Source organism: Numida meleagris, chromosome 1, assembly GCF_002078875.1.
Source record: "Numida meleagris isolate 19003 breed g44 Domestic line chromosome 1, NumMel1.0, whole genome shotgun sequence".
Taxonomy (NCBI): Eukaryota; Metazoa; Chordata; class Aves; order Galliformes; family Numididae; genus Numida; species Numida meleagris.
Genome location: NC_034409.1, coordinates 96,398,549 through 96,422,159, shown reverse-complemented (window position 1 = coordinate 96,422,159; position 23,611 = coordinate 96,398,549). Strand labels below are relative to the sequence as shown.

At 39.0% G+C, this 23,611-nt stretch overlaps 1 long non-coding RNA gene across 1 annotated transcript in view; it reads left to right on the top strand.

Annotated features, from left to right (window-relative positions):
- The window catches only part of LOC110401867, a 67,146-nt gene extending 49,055 nt beyond the window's left edge, over positions 1-18,091 (top strand). The window contains exons 9-11 of the long non-coding RNA XR_002440652.1: positions 2,975-3,084; positions 6,639-7,898; positions 15,826-18,091. This is a non-coding gene — a long non-coding RNA (uncharacterized LOC110401867). The remainder of the gene's footprint in view (positions 1-2,974; positions 3,085-6,638; positions 7,899-15,825) is intronic.

Sequence of the window (23,611 nt, the reverse complement as noted above, 5' to 3'; positions counted from 1 at the left end):
GGAGCCACATTAAATAAATGAAGTCAGTAACATGAAAATGTCATGCCCAATTCATACAAAGGCTCACAAATTCTTTTTTTAAAAGCCCTCTCTTCTAAGCCTGCTGCTTCCCTTATGAATTTTTTGTAAGCTTTGACCTTAGACATTTCTCAATCATTGCAAGCATGCTTAGCTCAAGATTGAATACACATCCATTTCATATGGGTTGAGGGGAGCAAAAATCATGAGAAAAGCAGATGGCATTAGGAAAAAATGACTTTTCAAAGAAAGTTCAGTGACCTCCATACAGATACGACATGTTAAAGTCACTGACTTCTTTTTAACTCAGCACTTGCCTTTATATATTTAGTATTATATAATGTACTTGTAAGGGCAAAGCCTCTTTAGCCTTAGATCTATAATATTTATTGTGGAGTTCTGACTCACCTTTCTTGGGTGTAGCCCAGTGTCACCAGTAATGACAATGAAATGGGACCAAACTGGACAGTGCTCTTTGGATGTTTGATAGGTCACAGCAGCAGGCTGATGGCTGTTTTCTGCAACTTAAGGACAGTCTCACTTATTTACTGATTATACTGAATCAGAATTAGGCTTGGCAAAGCCTGTACTTAAAAAAAAATAATAATAGAATTAAGAACTGTCTGGGATTTGGAGAGTATTTTTCTGTGGCATGTCTAACCAAAATTAACGTATTTTTTTTGTCTTATGTAATAAAAATATGTAAATCTCACCGATGCATAGGCTATTAACTTCAGAAATCCTAAGCATAGTTCATTTTACTCATAATTTAGCTGACCTGTTTAAACAGAGAAGGAAATACAGAGAACTGTGGAAAAGGAGATTTCTTGTACATTGCTTTGCACATATTCAAAATAAAAAAAAAATCCCTGGAACCTTTGAGCTTACTGAGGTAGAGTTACAGATAGATGGAAGTAATAATGGGTAAATGCTTTGTGGGAATGTTTGCAAACTCTGAAACTCCAATTCAGCCACACTCAAACATGTTTCAACCATTTTTTCCACTAACATTAATCAGAGTGGCTTTTGTTTAAATGAATATTGCAGAAAGGGTAGTCTAAACTCAAATACTCTGGCAAACATGCTTCTTTCAAATCTGCCTGAGCAGTGTTTTCTCTGCATATAACTCATCCTGCTGAAAGAATGGCATCTTTCTTAGGTGGCCAATTACACACCCAAAATAAGGAAGAGTAGATAGTAAGCGTAATTAAAATAAATACCCCTTGTAAATAAGCCCAGTAAGAATAATATCTGATGAAATAATTATCCAGCCTTTGCCCTATGTTGCAAACATTTGCATATACGCTTAATTCTTATGCACTCTATTTCTGAAATTCACAGGTAAAAACCCTGCCCTGTTACAGACAGAAAAAAAAAAAACAACATTGACCTCAGGATACTGGAGAGAATGCATCAGTTTTGATCTACGGCTTCTGTTACTGCTGTGCAGATCTGAGCAAGTGTTTGAGTCTCTGCAAAACTAAAGCCTTCCTTATAAGGAAAACAACAGAAAATGCCGTTTTTTGGGAAGCTACCAGAAAAGAAAAAAGTGGGTTGAGTTTGGGGATGAAATTCAAATTATAGATCTGTAGTCAATGACTAGAAAAAAAAAAGGAAAATAATCTTTTTCTTAAAAGAGATCATAAGGTTTGGGTGCTTCTTTTAAAACTGATTTCATAAAGATAAAAGAACTGGGAAAGTGATTACTCAGGCATCGTCACTGAAAAAATAAACTTTCTACTCCCAGGTCAGCAACAGGAAGAATCTGGAAGGTTGTATCACTTGAGAGTTTCCAAACAGACCATACAAGATGTCAATGCTCTTTGTTCAGGATGCAGAACTGAAGCACAGAGAGGTTCCTTGTCTCAGCCTTCTGTCATATGATAACCAACTGGAGGAGTCTGAAATGAGAGGCAGGGGTTCTGTATTCTACTTTACCACTCTCGAGTCTCTTGATTGCACTTTTCCTGCTTTCTCTAACAAATGTAACATAAATATACAATCCATTCACATGTTCCAAAAGGGCATTTTGTGATGACTTAAGCCATTTTTGATAGTATTCATACTGAAAAGGTGTCCGTCTGCAAGGGGGCTACCAGTGTAAACCTTTTTTGTTGTGTTGTTGATAGTCTTCTTTACATGTATTGTCCAGTGAGATGTGTGTGGGAGATGTATCACCCCTTCGTCTAACATGCATTCTGGGCATCACGATGTTATTTCATGAAGTAAGACTGTCAGGTTTATACCACAGTGACAAGAGAAAATGACATTTAGCTGCTGTTCAGGGAAGAAAGCAAAAGACAGATGAGACAAGTATGCAGTTCACTCATCAGAAACTGCAGGTGTCTCTCTGTTTGGATATATTTCCACATTTTCCTAAAATATTCATTATCATTTTGCTGTATGATTGCCCAGCAAGTGCTTGTCATTGGTGCAGGGGCAATACTGAATCGAACCTTTCTGAGATCCACAAATTAAAACGAACAACTAGATAAATGTAATACTAAGCATTAAATATGAAATGACACATCCAACTGTTGGAACAGGTGAAAAGTATTTCCAGAGTACCTTAGTGCAAGGCAGGCTGCCACCTCCATTTGTTTCTGATTGCTATCACACTGCACAGATGCAATGATTGAGAACGAAACATGAATTTGGTGCTAGAAGTCCACTGTAACATCAATCACTTGAAATAAAAATGTCATGCTTATGATTCTTTGGAAAATGCTGCACTTAACTTCCAAACTGTTGCTTTTAGAAAAGGCTAATTCAGGGTTGGGTGCATTAATGTCAATGTCCTATAAAAGTGCCAGCTAAAAAAAAAAAATGTCAGCAAAGACATTTTTTAAGCCTGTGTCAGCACAAAAGGGTGCCTCAGTTGTTTCATCTCACAACAGCTGCATGCTTTCATTGACATTTGTTGCCCTTTCTTTGTGCACTCATCCTAACCTCATAGGTTATTTCCTGGCCTCCCTTCCGTGACCTATGACCGATGATGACCTTTAGCTAGAGAATGTGACATTTTGTTCTCCTCTGGCTGACATGTGATGCCCTCATTATTCAAAGGTATGTGAAAATAATGACCTGTACTGACCTCTCAGTTTCCTTTCATTTATTGGTCTACACTAGGTGCTTGTTCAGCAGATTGCTGTGACTAGGTGCTGGGGTGTACAATTTCTTTTGAAGAAGGAAGCTCATGAATTGCACCAATATTTTAGCTTTCTATGTCTGTTGTTCCATTTGAGGAGATGAGGTGGTGCATTTGTGAGAAGAGAGATCATGGTTCAGTTCTGTTTGGGCATTGGCACATCTCTGTAAGGCTGGCAGGTGTGACCAAAGACTTGTGCTCTTCTGGAGTGAGTGCTGAGTCCCGGACAGGATACCTACCTGAGGGAATCCCAAAAACCAGATGCTAGGGCATGATATACCAATTCAAACCTCAGTTCTCAATCATCTGAAAGAATAGATGACAAAAAAACCTGAGAAATTCCGAATAGGAATGACTGTAGCTTTCCCACTACCAAGATTTCTAGACTTCCCTCCAGTATGACCACAATGTAAACACAGTCACAAGAAATACAATATTGTTAACATGCTAGCAAAGCTTTCTTGAGTAAGCCTCTTTTTCAGTGTTCTTCAGAAATGCAAGCCTGAATACATGAAATTTTTTCAAAAAGCAGATATTATCTCCTGTGAGGTGAGACATGCCCTCACTGACTGTAGTAAATATTTCAAATGCTGAAAGTCTAAAGGAGGAACAAACCATTTATGTTTGGGAGATTGTGATAACAATTAAGAATGTATTCAAGACTTAGCCTGCATGAATATTTAAACCTTCTTTCCTTGAAGAAAGGATGGTTACTACAGGTCAGGGATGAGGGTATGTATGGAGCAGCATAAGGAACAGATGGCTGCTAGAGACAATTTCTGACTATAAATAGTCCCTATTAAGAATATAGAAATAATCAATTAGGAATTACTTTCTGCTTCCTGTTGTATGGGAGCAGAGCAGCAGCAGAAAATGTTAACGCATATGTCAGTGTGTATTTCTGGATTGGAAAGAGATAGCAGGCCCTTTCCCACTGAGAGATAGGAAGCTGCAGTGGGTCTGAAGGTTAAGATGGAAGATTGTCAACAGCTCTTTAGAAGAGGTTTTAGATAATTGGTATGCAGACCAGGAAATGAATGGAAAATCAGGATCAAATTTTTAACCTTGTTTCATCACTCTGTGCAAACTAAACTAGGGGCAGAGTCTTTTTGCCCTTATTGGTAAAGATAGAGCATTCCTTGCTACTTGGAGTTTGCAAAGAACTTCATGTGGAAATATGTCCACTAAAGTTGTAAAATGTACCAATAACCCATGACCAGACATAGGCTTCAAACTTGAAGGTTTGACGTGAGCACAGTGACCTTCAGGTCAGACATTTATCCTGAATTGTAATCCAGGTGAACAGCCCATTAAAAATTCAATCTGACACCTACAGGATTGCAGTGGGGTGAAAAGGGGACTCTAGGTTTAGATTAGAGGTATAAAACACATCCCATTTCGAGTTTGAATGGAAGAGTTCATATATTTTGATGAAAAGAAATCTTCTACCTGTCTTGGTAGAAAGTGCTGCCTCTGAGTATTTCTGCATGTTTCTATACCTATGAGTATGACTTTCATAACAGCCCTAAGTATGTGTTTTCATCTAAAGGAAGCACAGCTAAAAATTTTTTAGAATCTATCTCAAAATTGGTATCTTCTGTCTACCAATATAATCTTTGTTTTACTTGAACTCCTCTTTGCTGCATTAATCCCCAAAGCAGGTCTGAGCAGAAGAATGAAACCCAAGAATGGCTCATATAAAAGGGCATGTATTACATCTATTCAGCTGGTCATTTCAGAAATGCCCCTGGTATTACATTTCTGAGGGCTAGCTACTGATAGATATACTGAAGGAAAAATAAGAGTACATAAGGGGGTCCTTGCTGGTACCAGGCAGTCCTCCTGCCTCAGTGTGACAGTGCTCCAAACCCTGATGCTGAGCAGGGCTATTACACGAATCCTGCCTCTCCAGTTTGGCTGACAGCAAGTTTTGTATAAGTTACACATGGAATGCTTTTAAAAGGATTCAGCCAATGAAAGGACCCAGTTTTATTTGTGACCCAAGCCCAGATCAGATGTCAGGTTGCTTATGGCCAATCATACAAATGAACTAACCTACTATGGAACATAACTCAGAGATGTTTCTTAGAAACCTTACAGAAATATTTTTATCAAGTGCCTGAATGATTGTGACATATCAAATCATGAGTTGCTTTTGACTACTTTGGCCAAGCAAACTAACTTGTTTGTATGGCAAGAACATGAGTAAGAGGATAGAGCAAAGGTAAATTTTTAAATCAAGGACATGTTTAGACATCATTGTCTTTGTTTATTTTCCCACAAGCACAGCCTCAGAAATATTCTATTTTTTTTGCCCTCTGTCTCATTTTCTTCTCATTGTTCGGGAGCTCATATGGTTTCACTCCCCCCAAGATCCATAAATCATATGATTAACTTTCATTCCAAGACTGTTTTATATGAGCAGAAGAAATCTAATTGGAATACAATCACCCTCCTACTGCTTTTCACAGCTTTCTTTGCATCTCAATGTGATCTGAATTTCAGATATCTCTTTCTATGAGATATTTATTTTCCCCCATCATGCGTTGAACCCTATTGTACTGCTATCTTTTTCTGCCCTTTTAAGCTCTGGCTGTAAATTAACCATTTTCCAGCTGAAATAAATTCCTTTGGAGATCATAAACAGTATTTCAGCACAATAGCTTCGAGGCTAGTCGTACAAGCACAAACTGCTAATACTCTGAATATGAGGGGTTAACATAAGTTTCATTTTCCCCTTTCTCAACATGGGGGCTTAGGAGAGAAGCTCCCTTCTAAGACAAAGTACTGGGTGAATGGAAGAAGAAGCAGAATTCCATTTGCAGGTGCTGGATGAACTCCAGGTTGGGGAAAATTTGCATTCTGCTTAAGGATAGTTGTCTTGATTTATGCTGATGTGATTTAGTACAACTGAAAAATCCTACTCGTTGTCCTGCAATTTACAGGCTTATCTACTTTTAAAAAAAAAAAGGAAGTAAAAAACTGTTTGTTACTCCCTCATAAAACTGGCAGCCCCAAAGCCCTGAATACTAAGACACTCCCTTCTACCATACAACCCAAAATGGCAGCAATTTTTTCCTTAATTTCTCCCCTCCTGTTCCCAAAGGCCTTCCATGGGGCAAATACGGCAGTCTATGGGATATGACTCATGAAATACTTGCCCCTTTTCTCAGACTCTGTTGGTGAGGGGATTTGTTTGTGTATGTATGTGCTGCAGACACAAGCCTATCTGAAAAAAAAAAAAAAAACCAACTTCAAAATCTAACCACTTTTACATACGCAGATATCAAGTGTAAACTACTTAATTATTATCACATGACTATGAATAGGAACTGAACACAAAAGGTACGATTCCTGTGACTCCATGAGAACTGAAAAATTACATCTTTCTTTCCATATATCTCTGCTGTTTACACCAGAGATGCCTCAGAGAATGCTGACAGTTTCCACCTTCTCTTCTTCCATCCAACAGACACCACGGTGCCGTTTGGACTGGAGCGGAAAGGCGTAGACTGGATTTCATCCTGATATGAAGTACAGGCAAGGCAAAAGGCCAGCTCCACATCCCACAGTTTAGACATAGCTAGTCAATCCATTAAGCAAGTGTCTTTTGAATAACCATATATCCAGCCCAGCTGGCTGTGAATCAGTGGCAGAAAAATTAATAAAATTCCAAATAAAAGCAAAAAATAAATAGACTTCCTCATTTTCTGGACCTTCTTTGTTTTACAGTGTTGGAACTTTTCTCATGTAAGTTTTTAACATTCTGAGGGAAAGAAGGATCAGACAGTGTAGCAGATGGAGAAAAGTTACTGCCAGTGACATGATATGACGCTTTTTTGTGCTTGTTTTTGTTCAAAACACCTTTTTGTCTCTAAATTTTTAGAAAGCTATTTTCCAATGTAGTGGAGAATGTACAATGGGGACTAAGATTGTATTTAACTCACCTTATTTCCCAACTCACCCGATCGCTAAAGGCTTCCCTTATAATTTTTTTAATGGGAAATTCATCTGACAAAATGAAGACTCATGTTTTCCCACTGCTAAATGGAGCCAAAGTCGATTAGCTCAGAGGTAGATATCTACATTTAATCAAACTAATCCCATCCATGAGTCTGCCTTCAAATCTTTCTTCTTCACTGGCCCCAGTATGTGACAGTGTCCACACTGGTGCTCTACTAGCTGTACTGGAAGGGACTTTTTGTTCAATATTCTCTTGGTTCTAAGTAATTCATTAAATGGGGTTGCCATGGGGATACAGTCTCTGGGTGGCCTTGCTTTCTTTCTCTCATCCACTTATACGCAGTGTGCACTGTACAATACTTTATGCAAATAAGTTCCAAGCAGAGTTGCTTGTCATTAGCACAGACAACTCTAGAAGCAAAAACAAATAGAATTTGTTGGTAAGAAATCTGTCATTAAGGAATTTTTTTGCACCCCTGCAGTGATGCACAGTGCACTTCACTCTTGTCAACCTACCTCTTCATATCTTTTGTACACACAGTGGAAAAATGTCATTTTTGGTACCTTTTCTCCAATTACAGGCTTATTGATATCATACCAGAATGCTGGTAAAATGCTGGAAAGCACGAGAGAAGGATTTCCTGGATACCATCTCTGTTCAAACGAGGATAAAGTGCAGCCAAAGAAGGAAAGACAAACAAAAGGTTTAAAGCGTTGCTGGAGAAGGAAAGAACTAGACGAGAAACCACAGTCTGGATGTAATTATGAGGTAAAACTGGAAACAGTGCTGAGCATGCCATGCTTTAATCTGAGAGTGAGTTTATATGACACAGCATGAAGAGATCTGTGAGTTAGTGTGGATGCCTTGTGCATCTTAGCTGAGCGCTATCCCAGAAGCATCGGGAGGTTGTGCTAATTCTCTGGTACTTCCTTGGTATCTGAACTAGCCTGGATATCTGTATACTAAACCACTGTGTACCACTACATGCACTTTGAATATCTCTCAGTTCCCAGTATCTTTGTTGGAACTGAGGTCTGCTTAATAATTCACCAGTTCAAGCACTGACCACCCAGCCAATGCCAATTTAGACAAAGTCACTAATAAAGCTCCCATTAGGCCCAGGTAATGTCACATCTGCTGCCTGAAACAGACACGTTTTTAAACCATGAGCAATACAAAGCCCTTGGTTTAATTTCAGCTGCTTAAGGAAAGAAAATATGCTATCCTCCATGACAAATTCGAAGACAGCTTTAAAAACGTTAGCCACACAGAAGTATTTGTGTTATATAAAATGTTCCTCATGAAACAGTGGGAGATCTGTCTGAAATTAGCAAGAATTACAAAACCTCCCACTCTGAAGGTGAAAGGAGAAGCAAGGTTATAATTACATAAATCACTATGGGGGAAACAGTTGCTCTGCATAGAGTGTGGGATCCAAGCAGCATTGAATTCAACCTGGAGACAGCTTTCCTAAAGTCAGCGATTTTTCTTTTTTTTCCCCTTATTTTTGTCTCCTAAAGACTTGGTCTCTTCCTTGCAGAGATTTCTACTGTGGGGTACTCCCCACTTGTACTCTCAGGGCAAGGGCTTCAACTTCTCTAGTGTTAACCTACTTTGGAGGCATTGCTCTCTTTCACCCTCTCTTTACACCCTCAGTCTCTTGCACCCTCACTTTCCTGCTGTGATTCTCAAGTACAGACTTGTAACACCTGCAACACCTGCAAAGAATCGGACTGCGAGGTTTATATATTCTGAGGCTCCACAACCATATTTACCCACGATAAACTAGGATTATAGTTCATTTTTCTAGGCCATGTGGTGACAGAAACAAACAAAAATATGACCTTTGAAGGGTTCTAAAATCCAATTGTATCTTACATCAGTTTGCCTTAATTGACTCAAGAAATATACAAACACATAAAAATACGGCACTTGTGTACATTATTGATTAAATTTCCTAACCCTTCTGAAGTAATCCCTGAATCTGAATCAACAGCAAGTTGAGGGCTTTGCCTTACACCTGGTTTCCCCTACAGATCAAATGGTGTCTGGTTCCTTATGCTTTTCTACCCTCCCTACTTTTACAGCTTGTTTCCATTTTTCCAGCTGTCCCCAAAAAAGGCACCTCTGCTACGAAAGCATTTCCCACTCTTATCTTCTCTTGCCATTTGAATGTCTCTCTCCCTAATCAATTTGCAGTCAGACCAGCTGATCAAGCTCATTGTGTGGCCAAAGCATTTCCTAGAGCCATGTGAACTGTGGAGACACGGGGCGTAGGCTGAGCGAAGGCAACACTTCCTGCATGGCTGGCTTCAGCCGAAGTTGAACCACTCTGAGGGTGTAGAAGATTCTGCTTCTCAATATATGCCTGAACATCTCACTGTAGACACGTCCACAGTGTTGATTACAGTTGCTACTGGGAGAAAAAAAAAAAAAAACGTGTTTTTTTTCTGGTTTTCTACCTTTGAAAAGTCAACAGTATGATGCTAGCAATGACGAGAATGGCACAGCACTTACTGCTGTACATTTAAATGAACTGTTAGGTGCCCATAGTCTCAGACATTTCAAAGTATAAGCACAAGTCAACATTTGTAAATTATCATCACATACAATATATGATCTACTTATTGTAAGGAAAAAGTACAGGCCCTTGGTGCTGCTGGGATGACAAGTGTCATTTAAACAGCAGCCAAAGTAAGACCTGACCCTGTAGTGTCTCCATAAGTATCAGTAGTCACCTACTCAAACCCACTAAAATCAAATGGGATTGATCTTTTGTGACTAACCTTTAGGATCGAGCCTTCACTGGGAGAAGAATCTCTCCTGAAGTAAGATCCCACTCTACTCATGCTAAAAGGCATGTTCAATTTCCTTCTATTTTAGCATGACAGAGCTTGTAGTATGTAAACATGAAGTCTGTAATTTTAAGGCACTAAACTGTTATTAAACCCAATATCTAAAGTATTTTAATTTAAAACATCAAAGAATACCTAGCTGGGCAATAAGCATTCTTGCCATTAGTTAAAATGCAGTTGATGAACAAAGCATAGCCCACGAAACCGTACAACTAAAACCCAGAAGCTGTGACACAGCACTCCGGTACAGTGGAGCTGGAGGAAACCAAACAGGCTATGAAGCCACATCTTTCAAACTGCCATATTCTTAAAGTTAAATCTCTGCCACCTCCACCCTACTGCACCCTCTCCATTCAAAAACTTGTTGAAAGCGCTTATCATCAGAGATGACCTGTCACCACCTCAGTGAAGTTTGGTGGCATTTCTTACTTCTGTTTTTAAGGGATTAAATAGTGGAAAAGTCTTTCGTAGAAGTGCATAAGACTTCAAGAAGAAGACCACAACAGTTTTAAAGGAGCTATAATGCATTCTCCTGGAAATATACGTTACCTGATCTTTTTTCTTTCATAATGTGGATTATATAAATTTGAATTAAGTGACTTTTAAGGACATTGGTTTAAGACATGTTATGTCTTAAAAATTCTTATGAAAAGTACTTATAGTACTTTTCATGCTGAGTAACCACTTTTCCACAACAAGCACTTCAGCCAAAAATACATTTTAAAATTAAGCAGCTTTTAATTTATATATGATGTAAAAAGAATGCTTTTAAACCACTCAGCATATACTTTTTTTACTTGTGTAATTTTAAAATGACCAAGCCAATTTTTTTAATCATTAGGAATTAAGACAATAGTAAAATAGATGATCAAGTGGCTGTACTAGGCTCATCAATGGCTCTTTGTGACAATACATACTGGCAAACACCTGACTTTGAACATTTGTTTGGTTCAGTTATTTCCAGCAAAAAGGGAGATACTGGCTACCTATGTTTGGAGTGATGGCATCAGTAGACAAAAGAAGAGTGATTGATGTCATCTATCTGATGACAAGGGCATTTGACTCTATGGATATTCTATGATTCTATGATTCGTATGCACTTCCACATCAGACACCGTTCTGTCAGACTGCCCTTCTGCTGCCATCTGTCACTCAGCAACCAAATGTCATGGAATATTGGTGGGAAGGTTCAATCTCTACTGCCATACCGCCAACATCTGTCTTGGGCGTCATGTGTCAAGATAATAAAATAGGAGGCATTACTTTCAGAGCAGCCCTTGTATGGCTCTGTGATTCTATGAATCCAGGAAGGACTTGTTGAGTAGGCTCTACACCACGTAGCAATGGAGGTAGAGCAGTTACTTCCTAACACAAGTGATCAGCCTTGTCCTAGGAAGAGAAAGAAGAAAATAGAGAGGGTGGGGTTATTTGGGTTGAAAGGCACTGACACAGGAGAGTCTGCATATACTGGATTCATTAAAGTCAAGTGAGTGAGGAGCAAGTGAGAGTATATGTAGATTATGATAAAATAGAGCATCTGCATTCAAGAAAGTAAGTTAAAAATGGTGAATAATGATAGCCACGGCTGGAATGCCACAGATTGGAGAGGAGACCACGGAGGATAAAGCAGGTAGAAGGGTGATGCAGGTACCATCCACACAAAGGTGTCACACTGGCGCATTCACTGGCACAGCTATATACTGCAAGAGGGATGTTAGTTCCCTGTGACACGGCCACTTTATTACGGTGACTCACCCAAACTGATACACCAGAAAGCAGGCGTATCAAACATTAGAGAATGTGACAGGGAGATGATTTTAGAAAAGATACTGGCACGGAACAACAACAAAAAATGTCACATGTAGGAATGGTCTCAGTGACTATTCTCCTTACATGTTTTGCTCTAACAGGGGCCGCACAGCCACATGGACTCCTCACGTGCCTCTTCCACAGCACCCCTGTTTGTGACTCAGCGCTATCTCATTGCAGATGGGACCTCTGTCCTTTGTCTGGGGGACGTTCCAACTCTTGCATTTTTGTGTAGAGGTGTAATATATCTGTACGTCCCTGCAATGGCATGGCATGAAGATCTCTTACAATAAGGCTCTGTACCACTGCATTGCAGGTCCCACTCTAAGGACTGCTCCAAAACAGAGCTCAAAGGATATGGGAAAGACCCCTGGGAAGTGGAATTTGCCCCACCTCTCTTGTTTACTTAAAACTGAGTTGACACACACAGCTAGCACAAACAAGAATGGCAGGGAAGAGTAATTGCACTACAAATGCACTGCAAGCCACAGTGCGGATGAGTTTCGTTAGGATAATAAACTACCGTTTGTGGAGAACCAATAGTTGCAGGGGCCAACACGTACAGAATTAAAAGCAGAGGTGCAGTGTCTTATCTGACTGCTTTTATTCCTGTTTTATTAACAGGAATTCAACATTGCTTTTCTCTGTGATGCCACTCATTACCTGTGCAAGACTTTTTCTACATAGAAGCAGAAGACACATTCTTGCAGAGGGAATACAATTCAGTGTAACTACATACTGCATCTCTCACCACGCTTTTTAATCTCTTACATACTGGGAGCATGTGCCAAACAGCATGTGTACATTTCATAGATAACCTGGAGTCAAGGTGTCTCACAGAGCCGCCAGCACAAGCAACATGAACTTCAGCCTCACACGGCCCATTCCAATTTGCCCACGCTAAGCCCTGATGTTCCCACAGCAGATGCCAGTGCCTTGTGTTTGCTGGCTATACAGATACTCCAAGGGAGTGCTTAGGTGTGCAGCTTCATCCACTTTGGTTTTGTTTAGCTGATGTGTTTGTTGTTGTTATTGTTGTTTTTATTTTGTTTGCTTTTGTGAAATAATGGAAATTCCAGTCGTAATTTTGATGGGAGTTTAAGGCTGTAGGCATGTTCAACACCATGCTATTTCTAACTCTGGGAGGCATAAAATGTTGAGAATGTGACTGACTAAACAGAAATGAACACATAAAAAACTGTTCTGAAGGTATTAGGGAAAAAAAAAAATATTCCATTTGTCTTTATTACATCTGTGCTCATTTTGCATTTATTTTCCCTTAATATTTTAGGAGAGAGGTTCCCTAGAAGCTTACCAAAACTTGAAATTACTATTTTTAATGTTTTTGCAAAAAAAACTAGAAAGTATAGGGAACAGTAAAAGTGAGCCTACTTTTACAGAATGAGCTAGACTCAAAGGAGATACTCATATCCACCTAGGAAGCAAAAAGAGGAGCCCTGGCCCTTCTATCCAGCAGGTTTAAGAGCCACATGCCCATCACAGATGTCCTAAGAACAAACTAACAACCAATACGTACAGCAACTGAACATTTTAAGCGAGGAATGTATTCTTGATAAATGCTTTGGTCATAGAAGAAAAAGTTCCTGATCATCAAATAAATTATTTCCTATGGACTTTTTGGTCATCTGTTATAACAGCATAACATTTTTTGTGCATTTCCATAATTGGTCAGGAATATTATTGAGTGTTTATGAATGTCTGGTAGATAAAGGGTTCAATACAGTAAAAAGCATATTTGATGCCAGCAGGTGTTCATGAGTAACCTGGGGAAAGGTCAACTCAGTGTCAAAGGCTGCAAGAAATGTCACATGCTTTCCCTTAATTAATGCAGGCTCATAGAGAATCCTCAGGGAGGACCTGAGATCAGAAGGAGGATACAATCATTGTTGTACCAATTATGGCTGCTTATTTGAGCATCTCTCTCTTTGTGATTACCCCAATTTAACCAAACATGTAATTTCTAAGCTGCATCAGTTTATCATAACTGCTTGGATGAGTGTTCGTTCCATATTTAAATATAGATAACCCATCCTTGCCAGGTGCTGAGTTTGCTCAACTCCTACTGAAATTAGCAGGGGCTCAGCGTTTTGCAAGGATCACTTAGCAGTGCTCAGAATTGGGTTCTTCATGTGTCTTATACATCAAACCCAAATCGGTGCTCCTCTGATGTCCGTTTGCAGAGTAACCCATATTTCTTTTCACTCATTTATTAAAAAACACAAATTAAATATCCACTCGGTGTATCTTCTAAATAAATGTTAGTGGCTGTCACACTTTGGCAAATTGAATGTATTCCTATTCCCTTTTGCACGATAGCAATATTATGTGGCATACTTTAGCTTTCAGCTTTTCCTTATGTACAGAATATTTATGGTCCATTTTGGAGTTGTCATCCGAGCACTTGGGGTCATTTTCTTATTAAACAGCACAATATTAAAGCAATGGGGCACAGCAAGTGGTGTGTTTCTGGATATTTTGTCATGCCTCAGGCTGAACTGACATCTTCCACCCCAAACAATGTAATGATGACTATTTGTACAAGAAAAAAAAAATAACAAACAACAACAACGAATCAGTAAAAACAGATCATTTAAGAAAGATGTTTCACTGTAAATTCTGAACTTATACGGGGGCATTTTTCTTATGGGAGCTCTTTGGAGAGACAAAGTGATTGATTTTCATAAAAGCTGGCATGCATGACCAAGGGCAGATGGTGCATAAATTTGGGCCCCAGTCTTACATTCTGCTCTGTGTAGGTGCACCACTCAACTGCTGTGACCGAGAAAAAGAATACAGTTGTGACCAGATGCAAGACTCATAGATACCAATGATCAGGCTGTAGGACTAGGACACAAACTTGCATTGCAATAACCATTTTAAAGCCAGCTTTTGGCAATATATTCAGGAATATAAGCTATATAATTGTGCTGGTATTTGTGTGCTATTGAGAGATAATGTAAAATTGGTCAGATGTCTCTGCTTAAGATATGCTTTGTGCTATTATAAACTGTGTGATAGATGTATATTTCATACACCCTGCTAAATATTATGCCCCACCCATCATCACAGCTAAGAGAAACCTTTGAAATACCCTCCCTAGCTAAACTTAATGCAGAGGTAACTAGAAAAATGACAAAAGAGGAGGAAACAGAGACCTGGGCACTGTAGCAATACAAAGGACACTGTTTGGATTCCACCAAGAAGAAGATAACCCAGACAGCTCCCATTGCCAGGTGTCTATTAATGAGTCCCATACCTTCTCTGCTACTGGATCCTATGCTTTCAACTTTACATTTGCCATGTTCGAATGGCTTTCTATCCCTGTACCAATCTAATGCATTGGTCCAAAGCATACTTGTTTCATGTCTGATGACACTGAAAATATAGCATGCTCCCAGAATCTGTGCCACCAAACTAAGGGAGTACATGAGCAACATATACACAATTTCTTTATCATTTTGTTATACATTTACTTATCTCAAGCATATCCTGCATTCATTGGGTAAAAAGCCTATAAAGCACCACATTGTTTATTATTTTCCTTATAAGCATCAAAAAAGGTGTGCAAAACTGAAGAAAGGGGACAAAGCTGCAAGGAAGGTGGCCACAAAAAAAGGAACAAATAGATGGATAATGCTCAAAGGAAAATTCCAGTGTCCATAGAGAGAGAACACTAAGAAATGTCAGAGAATGAATTTAACAATCTTAGGGCATGTGGAAAAAGCATATTATACTACAGATTGGGACTTCTAAACTTCTACCAGCTTTTTCCTAATATTTTCAGTAATCAATCAACTATTTCAAAATATAGCAGCAAGTAAATCTATTTCCTGTCTGATTACCTTGGGATTACCAACTGTGCATCTGCTTCGGACTGGGGAATAATTAAGTACACAAAATTACACACCAATGTACGATGCCCATTTTTAAAGTGTTAGCTATATGTTTTAATTTCTGTGATTCGTTGTGCCATAGGCAGACTTACGGAGCAGCCTCAACCTGTATTTCAGTTTTACAGGATCCTGCAGCACTTCCAGAACTGCTGAGGACCTGGGCCATATCTGTCAGCTGGGATGGCAGAAGAAGAAATCCCCATCATACAGCTCGTAAGTGAAGGGGTCTAGCTGGACTAGATAACCATACAGAGTAAAGGAAATATCTGATGAAGACTCCACAGATTCCTCGTTACTTCTGTATTTCACCTGGCTTATGAATATTTGCATGAACAGATTTTGGCTCACACTGGGAGGCATCCTCTCATATAAATATCTATGGTAACATAGCAACAAGGGATTTTGTGCATAAAACTAGTTTTTTAACTGATGTCTCTTAGTTTCTAAAATGATCAGCTCTTCTGGAAAAAAAAATGAAGTAGCTAATTCATATTTGAAACCTAAACTCATTTTCTCTCAAACTTTTCAACTGTGATTCTGCACAAGAGTTGCTATGGCTTCACTCTTTAGTTATAAATGCTTTGAAAATAATTTAAATTTGACTTGATATTGAAACAATACCATTGCTAAGATGATCTTCAGGTGGTCATTGTATGTCATGTTGTTTTCTAGAATTTGTATTTTAAAATTAATCATGAAATCCTTTCACCATATATTAAATAAAATATCATGAAGTATAAAAACAAGGGCTGTACCTGAGACTCGAAAGTTGCTATTCCTGACAGCACTTCATCTTTTTCATACCCATATTGGCTTTTATCCCGGCCCATCTATTCCTTAATGTAACTGTTATAAATTGATGTAAAGTGCCATAAAATATAATAAACATGAATCAATATTTCTTGGTTAAAAAACTCAGAAATGCTGATGAAGCTCAAGTTTATTATAGGTGTCCTGAACCCACAATGTGCCTTTATTTTTTTTTACCTTCATCATTTTTTCAGGTCTTGAGTTCATGTGTGCATACACATTTACTCTTCACAAATCAAAGAGGCAGTGAAAATTAAAATTACTAATGCAGAGCTAACGAAGCACCTAGCATTTTAACTAATTGTTTTAGGCAGGGTATCCTGTAGGTACATGGCTGTTATGTTTGATATGTATGACCCAATTCAAACAAATTCTGTATGGATCTAGTGAATATTAAGGATGCGCACAGCACAGAAAGTTTGGGGATTATTCAGATACTTGAAGTTAAGCATATGTTAAAATGCTTTGCTGAATCAGGGTATTAATGAAGAAGCATGGCACAGTAGTGCTATTTGCCATAAAAATTCATCATTGCCATGGAACTCAGCTCATTAAAGAAGATGCCATGATTTGTGTTTAAAATATGAAAGAAATATGATGCCTGCATGGTGCATTAAATACCCAAGCATACACATGCATTTAAATTCTTACTATCTTTTTAAGGATATTGTTGTGAATTATGTGCTTATATATGCGAGAGCATCCTTCATTGCGAAGTGACAGTTCGTTTCCACATCCAGCTGATGCTCTTTACATATTATTAGTATTATTTATTCTCAGTCTGAAGCTAATGATAGATTTCTTTGTCCTCGGTTGGTTTCGTGGTTTCTCCACATGAACCACCATGGGCTGGGATGCAGCCTGACAGGAGCACTTGAAGCCTCTCCCCTCAGGAAAGCAAACTCATCCCTTCTCCCCAGTCACGATGGGAGGCTGTGGGCAGTACCCAGTACTGGGGAGAGCCTGGTCCTGTGAGAGGGTGCCTGGGGGTGCCCAGATGGACATCGCAGCCTGGGGCTCACTGCTACCCAACAAGGATGGGGCTGTGCCGTAGCCTGCTACCAGGAGCATGATGTGCTCCATGATTGGGGAGAGAGGCACCGTGGCACTCTGGTGGCCCTGCAGTCCTTCTGTGGTGGCTCAGAAATCTATTTTAAATGGCCTACATCCTGGTAAAGCAATACTATTATTTCACACAATAGCAATAGTTCTGACTGATTTTTCTGGGGACGGAGAGGCTGTGGCAATGACTTTGGGGCTGACTGAGCAACGATGGCAGCCTTGTGCCGTGCGATTGCCTGTGCCATTGGCTGTTCAGGCCAAGTGTCCATGTCTGGAAATGAGGTCACTAAAGTGGAAGAAAGATAACATGTCTCTAAGCTTCATGTTGTTGCATGTTTTTTGAAATCCAGCTATTTATAAATGTGATAGTGCTCTGTTTCTCCTGCCTCTTTCAGCACGCCAGTGAAGAATGTGTGAAAAGCTCTAATTTTCCTCGAAGAAAAGAGTAAGTGTCTTGTGATTTCAGTGAAAAGCTGTGTTCACACTGTGGTCAATAAATTCCTATAGACAACTTTTCCCCCTTGGAGTTTTCTTATCTTGTTATTTTGCTAGTGCTTGAGAAGAATATCACAGCTCAGCAAAGACATGGCAGAAAGCTGTCCTATTTCTTGCAGGCCCACTTCAGAATGAGGATGCCAGAGCTTTAATGGACTTTCCTGGCATTAAGTTTCCCTTTTCTTTCATGAAAACTTAAATATTCTTAGTCTCCTTCTGACTTGGAGCAAAATCAAATTTCAAAATATCCAAATCCTCCATGAAACAGCATTACATCTTTCTCTAGAGCCCCAGTTGTTACTTCTTGCACTGATAAATCCCACTAGTATCATAAAAAGATTTTTTTTCATTAAGAAAAGGTTGAAATGTCTCCCTCGACTAAGTTCATAATAACTTCCTTCTTATAGGCGAAAACACAGTTTGAAATATCCAAGCTGAAACGTTCTTGCTTTGGTGTTTAAACTACTTCTGCATTCACGCTCGACATCTCTGCTAGTTCCCAATGAAAGGAGGCTGACTTCAGGGACTGCTGCAAGGAAGGGAGCGATTCCAAACAAAGTGTTTCCTGGATGTATATGCCAAACTGTCATTTGATAATTCCAAAGTAACGGGAAGATCATGTAGCCTGTAAGTCCAGGGCTCACACTGATCTTAGCCACTTCTCTATATTCCAGTGTGGGTCTGTAAGCAGAATTTTTAATAACTGCTTCCATTAGATATGCTAGCCTTCTACTTTAGTGGGCATGGTGGCAATGGGTCAGTGGTTGGGCTAGATGATCTTAGAGGTCTTTTCTAACCTTACTGATTCCATGATTCTATGATACTATTTGAAGAATATATTATTTATAAGATTGCTAGCAAAGAAAAAGTGTGATGTTACTGTTTTCCCTGATGATACTATACACAATGGAGACCATTATATATATGCCTTTCTGTTGAATATCAGATTTGTTTCGTTAGTGGAACAGTGCCAGTTCTCACTGTAAATCTTATTTTCTAATAGTTCATTTCATAAAGTAAACATAACTGTCAGCACTCCATCACACCACTACCGAACAGAAAACTACAGCAGCACTGCTTATCTTACTGACAACACAAGACAAGATGGAAAGGAAGACAAAAGAAAAGTGTCTTAGTCTGATGAGAAGTCGCACTCAGATAGTAGTAAAAAAGAATCAAAGCAGGAACTGCAGCCGCAGTGATTAACAAGGAGTTTCCAGAAGTTAATATGCCGGGCAAAAGGGTTGCTCCTTTGGAGGCTGAGCACTGGAGAGTGGAAGTTGAAATGACTTGTGCACCATTGAGCTGGAACAGGCTACTCCCGGGTCATTGATCTGCTTTGCTCTGGCAGGGCACTGCTTTGGTATTGTTAATTTTCAGTGACATAAAGACTTGTATTAGTACAGGAATCAGAATTAAAAGGCCGGAGACTAAAGGGAAGACAAAAGAGAGGCCAGCAGTAAACATGAAGTGTTACAAAGACTGTGAAGTAAAACCAGAAACAAACAGAGCTCCTGAACAATAAGGAACTCCTTACTTCATGAATCAAATGAGCTAGGCCAGATCCTCAGCTGCCATAAGTGAGAATTTTTTCTTTCATATCAGGGAAACTAAGCTCATATCAGCTGGAAGAGTACTTGAACCACAGTTTACGTAGGCAGTGGAGCTGTATGTAAGAATGACATTTTTCCCCCTAAAAGGTGAATGCACACAGAATTGTACAATACATTTTTTTTATAAATATTTAACATCTAAAGCACACTGCCACTGCAATACTTTTTTTATGACCCCTACTATAATGATAAGCATGAAAAGGTGCATAAACCTCAAAGAGCTATTCATTTATCAGGAAGAAGGATGCACATTCTGAAAACTAGGGGTAATATTTTATTGTTTGGATCTTCTGCAATAAACTTGAAATAATGCTCTTAAATTCCAGAATTTTACTGTCAGTGAGATAGTCATTAGTTCTTATGACTGAATTTCCATGCCATAACATTCATCAACATCCCCAAACAGTCCTCCTGTACTTTTTCCCAGGATTTATATTGCAGTGGGTACACTGCCCAGGAATCTTAGTGGCACAAGCACAGTCATGGCTTCCATATCTTTTTAACAACCACAGTTTTAACACTTGCACCATAGTAGATGTTGCCCTGTTTTTCTCTCACATAAGCGAAGGTCCTATTGTGCCTCCCCCTCAGCCAGCTTGGGAAGCCAGACATCACCTTGCCAATGCTACATGTAAGCTGGCTGAACTGTGCACTGGGAAAACAAGTTCTGCTGAAATGCCCATCACATCATTGCATCATTGCTTTTATGCACACAGAGAAATGGAGAGCTAGGAAAGGAGCTGATAGAGTGAGTTTTGCCCACATATTCTCCCACAAGCTGAGTTCGCAAAGCAGAGAAGTCATTTGTTTAAGACCAAATGCAAAACTGATCAGCTAGGAAGTGTCAAAAAGGAGTCACTACTTAGCATATAAATGTTAACCTTAGATTTTACTTCCAAAGAGAATCACTAACTCAAAGTTTTCTGGACTTCACAAGAGTGGTTTTTTTTCTTCTCTCACACGGACTTCAGCACTCCCTAATTCCAATCTGGATTTAATGCAATGAATGAATAAATAAATAAATAAAAGCATTAAGGCACAGCTCTATTTTTCTTTGTTTAAATAGTTTAGTAGCTTACATGGTGTGAGAAACAGCATAGATCATTAATATCAGCTCAGCAATAACCTAGCAATGCAGACTATCTCTCAGTTCTAACAGATGAAAAAGAAAATCTGAGTCTTCGAGACCATCTCTAAGATGTCTCAGATCTTAGATTCCTTCCTATCAAAAGCTTGAGGGTGATCTTTTACTTGCTCAACAATGAATGAGTGCTTAGTGGTGCATAATGAAAAAATGAAGAGATTTTACATTAATAAATGACAGCTTTGCTTTACAGATTTATATGTTAAGCGTATGCACGACTGAAATACAGCCAGTTTTACTGGGATTCTTTTTTCGACTTCCAATAATATAGCAAAAAAAAAAAGGATTTAAATACACAAAAAACATGAAGCATGATCAATTTAGTTTCTATTCAACTGAGAAGTTATTCCAGTACTGCTTTGCAAAATAAATAAATAAATAAAATAAAATAAAAATCCTACATGTAATTTGTTTCAGTGATTCTCTTGACTATGTCTAGATTTGTAATTTAAGCAGTGCCTGGGCACTGCATCTCAATTTCCTATAAAGTTAAATCATTTGAATGTAGCATGCTTTTTTTCTGGGCAAGCTTACAATGTCCCAGAATACTCCCAGGCATAGTGTGGGATGGTTTGTATTAGCGACTGTCATATCTCGCTGAAGAGTCTGAATGCAGCCATCTAGATTTGAAGACTATATGAGTATAGTAATATGGATACAGGTTACTCTGTGTTACTTACCTTCAGTGCCAGGAAACTAGGATACAAGTAATCTTTTTGGCCACAGGACAACTGAAATTGTGAAGCATCATTGTAGAAGGCATTGGGATCCACTGACTAGCGGTGATGGGTATTTTATACCTATACAGTTATCTTCTATTTGTTCTTGTCTTCCATTGTACCTGAAAAGTCTCCGTTTCATGTCATCAGCTGGAACAGAACAGTCTTGTGAATACGATCTCCAGAATTAGAAGAAAGGAAAATCCTTGCTAGTTCTCATAACACTTATCTCTTTCTCTAGACTCTCCTCCTGGTCACCAACAACATATTTAAAGTTCTCCAAGACCAACCATGTCATATCAAAAAAAATATTCTTAGACTGTGTATTAGGAGAAGAGTCTAGTAGCCATTTTCCAAAAGAACCTGTTGCAGTATTCTCCGACAAGAAAGCAAAACCAGTCACTTCAGATGCTTTCTCTTCCCCAAATGTGTAGAGTCCAACATACGTTTAATAATAGATTACAATGTCAAAAGAAAATCAGAATACATAGCTCTTTAGTATTTTTTAGGGTTTCCTGAGGCTATCCTTCCTGCTTCCAGGTATCACTCCAGAAAGATGCAATTCTCCTGCAGATCTTGTGTCATACCTGCCAGGCCTGTGGGGAAGTCTTGGGTATCTATGGGTATTTTAAGTGGCACTAAACGTTTGTGTGCAGGCAGCAGGAATCCGGATGGAGTTCTGATCACAGATAGGGCGTGTAAATACCACAATGAGATTCATTTTGAAAAATGTGTCTTCAGTAAAGTCAGGAACAAGTAGTAAAGTTGCTCTACAGAACTGACAATGTCCACGCCATATTCATATGATAGATTTTTGAACTCTTATCCCAAGTAGTTCTTAGTCAATATAGAGCTCTCTCTAAAAGTGTCTTGCTTCAGGTGAAGGAGAACTACAAAATAATTGCAATAATTGTAGCCATATTGCAGCAACTGCTCGCTTGAATGCTTTAAAATGGCAGACACTTTGTAAGAGACATCTGCTGGCATGTATGCTTCCAAAGAGCATTGCTTGTTATTGTACTAAAAAGCCGTGCATAAATCAATCTTGTTTTGAGTACCAATGAAATGCTTCATGTTTCACAGGCTCCTAGTAGATACTATGAACCAACGCGTGCCATACCATCTAAAACAAATGTCTTTTACCTGTGATTTATAGGATTACATCTGATCTACTAAAGTCTTTTTTTGTGTGGCTGCTGCAGTATCTTTATAAATCCATTCTTTCCGTTCATAAACCAGCTGAACACTCTAATACCTCTTTGAGACAGAAAGGTATGTAGATATCCTCAAACTACTCCATGAGAATTAGATAGAAAGGGCACCTATGAATGCACTGGATGTATAATATTCTTTCCTTGCATACTGCTGTCACCAAAAGTAATCTCCTTGAAGATCTGAACAGTCATAGCTAAATTATTTCTTCAGTGATTTTGCAAATATCAACAGCAGTCAGCACAGAGAGGGTGGGGAGCCAGCTCCTACGCTTGCATCATTCTCTAAGTCTTCAAGGACATTTGAATTATCCAGCTATCTGAGTGCAAAATCTTTGGATTGCAGTCTATTTTACTATCAGCTGCAGAGAAAAGATTGTCAGTGCTTAAACAATAAGTAATACACCAAATGCTGCATTGAGAGCAGGTATAACTCATGTAGCAGACATCTCTGTAAGGTGCAGCTTTCCATTGCATCAAAAAATAGTCAGTCCCTGGACCTAAAATTAGCAATTTTATCTGTGTAGCTGGTGCCAGAAAACCATTTCCAAATTAGGTGTGTCCATCCGTACTTTGAGGCCCCTTGGTTGGAATAAAACGTTGGGTTTCATGGTAAGATGGTACTTCTGATTTACACCACATGAAAATTTAGTCAAGTAATATGCTGAGACAGCCTGTGGCATTTCTAAATATTTAAGTTCAAAAGCCAGCAAAGACTGGAAATTAATCACAATTAAAAAGACTGCTCAAAGCATATTATCAGAAGGAAAAAGAGGGGGGGAGAAAACAGGAAAGAGAGAGGGAGAACGAAGGGAAGGGAAGGGAAGGGAAGGGAAGGGAAGGGAAGGG